Here is a 7485-nt window from a genome sequence, read left to right as displayed (position 1 = left end):
AGATTCCTGACTCACTGGAACAGTGAGATTTTAAAAATATGTGTTCTTTAAAAGTGCTAGGATTTGGGGTTGTTTTTAATGTGTTTTTATTGATTTTAGAGAGAAAAGAAGGTCAAGGGATAGAAAGAAACATCAATGATGAGAGAGAATCATTGATCGGCTGCCTCCTGCACACCCCACACTGGAGATTGAGCCCACAACCAGGGCATGTGCCCTGACCAGGAATCGAACTGGGACCTCTTGGTTCATGGGTCAGTGTTCAACCACAGAGCCACACAGGCCATGTAAAAGTGCTAGGTTTGGAAGTGATTTGTTATGTAGCAATAGATAACTAAATATGTGAGTGCAGGAGGTCAGTCAGCCTCCTGAATTTGAGCTGTTATACTCTCATCGTTATGCTTTATTATAACAAAAAAAAGGATTAAAACCGACAATGGGAAAAGACTTATAGAACAGGGTCTTAGAAAAATCAGATGGGGTGCCTTCACTTGTCACATGGCAGTGGAGTTGTGTGGACAGTGCTTATTTCTCCCATTAATGATGTATGACGGTAGTCACTGAGTATTGCCAACCACAGAAGCTCACCAATCATTGATGTCTAGAATTTTTACCAGGGGGGGTAATCAAATAGAGTTAGCCGACTGCCGGCCTGGTTGACCTTAACCTCCAGCCTCTCCAGAGATCAAGCTGATACTGCTTGACCTAAAGTATCCACCATAAATCACAGAGTTTGCATAAACTGTACGGTGTGGCCAGGCGCCCAGGGGCCCCAGGTAAACAAAGACACTCATCAGCCAGGGCATTGCAAGAGCTTAGAGGTTGCCTCCCAGGAGCAAAGGCCAAACTACTCTTTTGGCAAGGCTAGTCCTTCAGTGCAGTGCTGTCACTGTATTCTATATTGTTATTTTAGCTCTCAATTTATTCTATTCTCAGTAGGAAGACTTCTGTTAATTTGTATAATTCATTACAGCCAACCCAGATTTCCTCAGATGAGAGTCATAATGGCCTTTTTGTCTGTTTTTAATGTTTTGCCCCTTAGCAACAAATCCATCCTTTATTGTTCTGTTTTGTGATATCAAAGTCAGACCCGTAAACATTCTCTTTTGCCAGGGGCACGGTGTTAAAGTTGGCCAATAGAGGATGCTGCAGGGACACTACAGAGGAAGGAGCTCCTTCTGTCCCATTCCAAAGTGCTCCCCTCTTCTTGCTGCTCCAGCTCTAATCAATATGCAGGGCACCCAATGGCGTTTACCTCCCACTACTTTCGCTGACACCCCAGAGTTCTTTCAGCACCTTTGTTGACTTTCTAGGGAGTTCAGTACAGTTAAAGCTGGTGACCTTCCCAGAAAATCTCACCAGCACCACAACCAATTTCCCAAGAAATTCAATAGAATCCCCAGGCAGTCTTCAAGGTGCCCAGTAGGCAACTTGCCAGCAAGTTTCAGCAGCACCCCCACAGGCAGCTTCCTGCAATATTTGTAGGCACTCTAGTGGGCAGTTACCGGCTTGCCAGCCTCAGTCTATGTCACCTCCACTTCCCTCTTACCTGCCCAGTGGGCCACAGTCACTCCCCCAGTGAGATCTGGATCTCTGTCTTGAGAGTGGGTTGACCTCTTTTAAATTTTCTTCCCTTGAGTATTCTGCATCAGCCCTAAGGTTAGTGTCTTCTTCCTATATATGCTTTTCTTGTATTTTTAGTATTATCATGAGCACTTCTCAGTTAATCCTCTGTTAATCTATACTAATAATAGAGAAATATGCAAATTGTCCAGGATGCCTTCACAGTAACAGTAACAACCCAACAGTAGGCTGGCAGGCTGTGTGGGGTGACCAGGCCGTCAGGGGGGTTAGTGAAGGACGACCAAACAACTGAACAGCAGGCTGCATGGGGCAACCAGGCTGGCAGAGGGGTTAGTGAGGTATGACCAAACGACTGAACAACAGGCTGCATAGGGTGACCAGGCTGGTGGGGGGGGGGGGGCAGTTGGGGGTGACCACGTCAGCAGGGGAGCAGTAGGGGGCGACCAGGCTGGCGAGGGGGGGGGGCAGTTAGGGGTGACCAGGCCAGCAAGTGGGGGCAGTTGGGAGCAACCAGGCCAGCAGGGGGGGGCAGTTAATGGCGATCCGGCCGGCAGGCAGAGGTGGTTAGGGGTGATCAGGCTGGCAGGAGGGGCATTTAGGGGCAATGAGGCAAGTGAGCAGTTAGGAGCCATCAGTCCCAGATTGTGAGAGGATATTTGAGTGCCGGTTTAGGCCCAATCCCTGGGATCGGGCCTAGACCAGCAGTTGGACATCCCCCGAGGGGTCCCGGATTGGAGAGAGTGCAGGCTGGGCTGAGGGGACCTCCCAGTGCATGAATTTCATGCACCAGGCCTCTAGTTGGTTCTTAATCCTTTAAATGAAATTTCCTGCCCAAATTAATCTGTGTTTTCTATTTCCTGATGGGCCTCAACTGATATAACCTTCAGTCTAAAAAGATACAAAAAATAATTTATGTGGTGTGCTTTGCCCATGTTTTAAAAAAATCTGAAAAGACTTTATTTTTTTAGAATATTTATAACAGATTTTTCTGAGGACTTATGAACTTGTTATGGTAAAATATTCCTTCAAACATTTGTGTCACTTTAAGGGGGGAAAGGATATGTAAAAGTTTAGTATGAGAAAAAGAAGAAAACCAGGTAAAACTGTTATTTTCACTTTGAGGACAGCAGTGGTCTAATACATATTAATGTACTTCCTATGAAAAGACATTTTTAAAGTAATTAGGCATGATGTTCCCTTGCTAAGATAATCTACCAGGAAGATGTTGAAAGCAAGAATAAGATTAATTTTAAATTTCAAGGAAAGTCTACCTAATTTTGAGGTAGACTTTAAAATTGTAATTCATATTCTGCATGCAACTCTGAGTTCTAGTTACTTTTTTCTTAAATTTGTTAGGGATGGGATACAGTGGGTCCTAATAGGCACTCAGAAAATCGTTATGATGCATGCCTGATGCATTTCTATTGTCTCATGGTTAACTTCAGTAACTGACATCTGAATTAAAGGCACAAGGAATGGGCTTGTCATGGTTCTGACAATGTTATCCTGGCACAGTTAGGATTAGAAACAGAAAAGCCACGTAGTAGTATGGAGCAGTGTTTACTGCCAATTGTGTCTTAGAAACCTGTGCTTCTCACATTTCCCACATTCTCTCTTCCCCTAGAACAGTGGTCGGCAAACTGCAGCTCACAAGCCACATGCGGCTCTTTGGCCCCTTGAGTGTGGCTCTTCCACAAAATACCACGTGCGGGCACGCACATACAGTGCGATGGAAACTTTGTGGCCCATGCGCAGAAGTCGGTATTTTGTGGAAGAGCCACATTCGAGGAGCCAAAGAGCCGCATGTGGCTTGCAAGCCGCAGTTTGCCGACCACTGCCCTAGAATATGTTGCTGCTTAGGCGAAAACTGCCCCAGAATCAACATCTGAAGAATTAATGGAAAAATCCACTTAGTACCTGCTATGTCCTAGGTGCTTCACATGTTCTCTAATTTTATCCACACTTCCTGGTGGGTATATATTATCACCATTTTATGAATGAAAGAAATTAGGCTCCCCAAGCTTACATGACCTGCTAAAAAGTCACACGCTTATTAGTAACCAAGCTAGGAACTGATGACAGCTTTTCTGGCTGAAAATATAACACTCTTTTCCATTGTGCTTCACTGACTCTATTTAAACCATAGAAATTAGAACTGCCCCCCCCCCCCCCTTTTTTTTAAGTTCATCCAACCCAGTCACTCACCTAATAAAGAAATGCTCTCTACAATATTTTTGACTGGTAGCCTCTGCTAAAAATTTTCTAGAGATGAAGAAGAAGACACTCTCAAGACAAGTTCAATTTTTATACCCTTCAAATTTGCAGGAAGTTCTCATATATAGGGGTCCCTAGTCTTCTTACCCTACTTCCACCCACTGGTTGTAACTGTGCCCTCTAGAGTGCCCTCTAGAGGTTGTAATTGTTCTCTGTCTTCTGCCAGAACAGGTATCATCTCTCACACATGCCCTGAATCAGGAGAAAGGGATAATATTTCTGTGTCTGGCATGTCTCTCTCTCCACTTTATTTAATTAGAACCCACAATAGACTTTCTCATGTCCTCAATATTCAGTATTAGCTATTATGCTGCTGGGATTGTGCAAGCCTTCTAATCCGAATTGCTTCTCTGAAACTACTAATCATTTATAAGTAGACAGTACCTGATTTCAATGGTTTGAATTATGATTTCTCAGCTTTGCAATGTTGCAAAAGCAGTATACATTCAGTAGAAACTATACTTCAGATTTTGAATTTTGATCTTTTCCTGACTAGAGATATGTAGTACGATACTTTTGTGATGCTGGGCAGCAGCACCAAACCTCAGCTCCTAGTTAGCCATTCAATTATGAGGGTAAGAAACTGATACTCTACATTGTAGTATTAAATGCATTTTCAACTTATGATAAATTTGTGGTGGTGTATCGGGGTCTATGTAAAAGCATCTGTATTCTGATATGCACTCCAGTGAATATGGGTAGCAAGTAGTGATTAGTGGAAATCTCCACCCCCAAACTTGTTCATCCATATTCATGAAAATCAGCCTGCTTCTCCCCAATTACACTTCCAGGAAGCACTGAGAGACTCTTAGGTTAACAGTAGTTGTAATGGAACTTTGACACTTTGACATAAAACCGACTTGGGGGTGGGGTGAGAATGGAGATGAGGACACGGGAGAATAGAGACAGTCATTATAGGAGGGAGGGAGGGAAGGAAGGAGAGAGAGAGAAAGAGAGAGAGAGAGAGAGAGAGAGAGAGAGAGAAAGCTGTCTGAGAGAAGTCAAGCATAGTGTAGAGATGGGGCAACACTTCCAATTCTGGAATTGAAGAACAAGGGCCAGATCGTGGAAACAGGAGTCCAGGTTGTTATTGAACCCTTGAGAGTTCAGACAATTCATTCCAATAAATCAGATTTCCCTCAATAAAGCTAGAGAACAGAAATACAATCTCCTACAGAGAGACTGGGAGAAGGAGAAAGAATCCAATGTTCTATGCAAATGTTTTGTGTTAAAATGAGAGGCTATCCTTGGGTTTTTTGTTTGATTGTTTTTATTTGTTTGTTTGTTTGTTTTTGTTTGTTTGTTTGTTTTTAAGGGAGTATTGAGAAGAGCTTGCTTTCCCAGAAGAGACAAATGTTTTATTTCCTAATCAAAACAGTGAAGGAGTAGCATGTTTGTCAAAGCTGAATGTTTCATTATCATGTATTCCAACAGATAAAACAAAGGATTTGACTCATCCTAAGAATCCACTTAATGAAGTCTTATAACATTTTACTCAAAGTAGGAAACAATTTCAATGAAGCTACTGCAAAAAAATAGAACACTGTCAGGTTGGAATATCAGCAAACTGTCTTTGGCACTGTGAGAGGAAAGGGCTTATTCTGGACTTAGAGTACCACATAAAAAGTCGTCAGTCTAATACTTTAAATGCTGTTCTCAAGGAGGTTATAGATATTGCAACAGCCTCTAATCTCTTAGCTGAAGTTAATGCCAGCTAACTCTGGGCAAAGGTTATCAAGTTAAGCTGAAAGCTAGTTTCCACAAGCAGGAGTGATAGTGTTTCCTATTTAATGGGGAGATATTCATAAAATAGAAAGAAGGGTGGTTTTAGTAATAAATGTCAGAAACCAACGGCCAACGAATTACCTGAGTCTTTACTTCTTCAACTCAATTCCTGGAAGCCACCATTCTTCCATCAGGGATAGAAAAATTACAAAGTAGACGGTGAGGTGTTCCTCACCCTATTTTACCTGTTCCTTACCATCAGGTTTCTATAAACCATGACACCAGGGATATTCCTGCCAAATGCTCCCTTCGTTTCTGTAGCTAATGTTTCTCATTCACCTGCCTCCTTTCTTACCACAATAATTAGAAGGAAAATTACAGGATTTCTTAACTCTTTCCCATAGACATAAAACCAGCCTTTTAGGAAACCTGTCAATGTCAGTGTTCTTTCCCCTTGGGAGCATGAACTCAACATTCTTGCCTCCATTTCAGTGACCCTTCCCTACTTTACCCCTTGGACTCCTGTTCTCCCTGAAACTGCCTGCAGGAACATGCTGCCTCCAGGAACATGCTGCCTCCGGGCATCTTCTTACTGACTGCCCTCACAGTAATTACAGAGGCGTGTCCATTTTAGGCCTGTATTGATTGCTAAAAATCAAATGACCAAAATGAGAACGTGACAGAGTTTGAAGAATTATGTTAAGACCAATCATTCAGAATCTCTGAACTCTGGTTTTTATTCCTTTCTGAGATGGTACCTGGGAGCCCTTATGGTGTTATGCCCTAAGCTTTTATTCTTTGAAACTAGAGCTCACTTTCTGCCTCTCATTCTCTTCCATCGCCTATCTTTTCCTCTTTCCTCTCTTCCTAATTTTCCATCTATGGCCCATCTCTCTTCTTTTTCTACATATTTTCCAGAAAACTGCTTAACCACTCTTATGGCCATCCTGTAACCAGATGGTTTCTAATTCTAAATTTCCAGTTTACATCTGGCTTCTGAACTGTAATGCCCATGTATCTACCAGATACCTCTACCTTGATATCCTGTGGACACATCAGGCCTAGCTTATTCTGACATGAGCTTTTCTCCTCCATCCTATTGTTCCCTCTCTCTGAATGTCTGAGTTGTTCTATGTACAGTCAACTCAAAGCAAAAACCTAGGTGTCAGCCTTGACTCCTCCCTTTTTGGTGATCCTGCCTTCATGCCCAACTTCTCTAAATTTTAGTTCATTTATCCTCTCCTCTCCATTTTCTCCACCACTGCCCGTTTGAGCCCTTGTTAGTTCTTGTCCAGATTATCGTAATTATCTGTATTCTTATTTCACTGATTCAAGTCTCTCCCCTTATAATTCATTTCCTACACACTAAACACATTGATTTTTCTTGAACTACATTTGATACTGTCATTAACCTGCCAAAACATTTTAATCAGCATCAGTTTGCTGTTAAGATAAAATCCAAACTCTTCAGTCTGATTCACAATTGATAAATTGTGTGTATTGTTTCACCCTTGTTTCTCCTCAGTCTCTGCCTCTGATGGTTAATTGTATGGGTCAACTTGACTGGGCCATGGGATTCCCAATGTTCGGTTAAACATTTTTCTGGGTATGTCTGTGGGAGTGTTTTTGGATAAGAGTAACATTTGATTCAGTCGACTGATACGGTATATTGTCCTTCCCAATATGGGTGTACCTCCTCAACCCTTTGGAGGCCCATAAAGAACAAAGGGCAAGGAAGGGGGAATTCGCTCTCTCTGCCTGATTGTTTTGGTCTGTTTCTGCACCATCAGATCTCTTGGTTCTCAAGCCTTCGGACTGGGACTGGAATTCACACCACCAGTTCTTCTGGGTCTCCAGCTTCATATGGCAGATTGTGGGACTTTTCAGCCTCCATAATTGTGTGAT

This window comes from Myotis yumanensis, unplaced genomic scaffold, assembly GCF_028538775.1.
Source record: "Myotis yumanensis isolate MYYU_CA2020_CCGP unplaced genomic scaffold, mMyoYum1.0.hap1 SCAF_12, whole genome shotgun sequence".
In the NCBI taxonomy this organism is placed as follows: domain Eukaryota; kingdom Metazoa; phylum Chordata; class Mammalia; order Chiroptera; family Vespertilionidae; genus Myotis; species Myotis yumanensis.
Note: the sequence above shows the minus strand (reverse complement) of the source record.